Source organism: Penaeus monodon, chromosome 20 (genome assembly GCF_015228065.2).
Source record: "Penaeus monodon isolate SGIC_2016 chromosome 20, NSTDA_Pmon_1, whole genome shotgun sequence".
Lineage (NCBI taxonomy): Eukaryota > Metazoa > Arthropoda > Malacostraca > Decapoda > Penaeidae > Penaeus > Penaeus monodon.
In genome coordinates, this window is record NC_051405.1 from 19973443 (window position 1) to 19973662 (window position 220).

The window sequence follows — 220 nt, forward strand, 5'->3', positions numbered from 1 at the left end:
CTCCCTCTCTCACCCCCTTCCCCCAATACTCTCTCTCTTCCACCCCCCCCCCACCTACTCACGCACACGCTAATTCAAGCAGACAAGTGTAAACAACTCGGGCGGCAAACTTTGAGCTCTCGGCGAGGCAGCATTTGCTTGATCACCGAGGGAAGCGCCGCAGCATACGGGTGGCTCATTGACGATCTCTGTCTCTCTGGGGCTCTCGACTGCCGGCTCG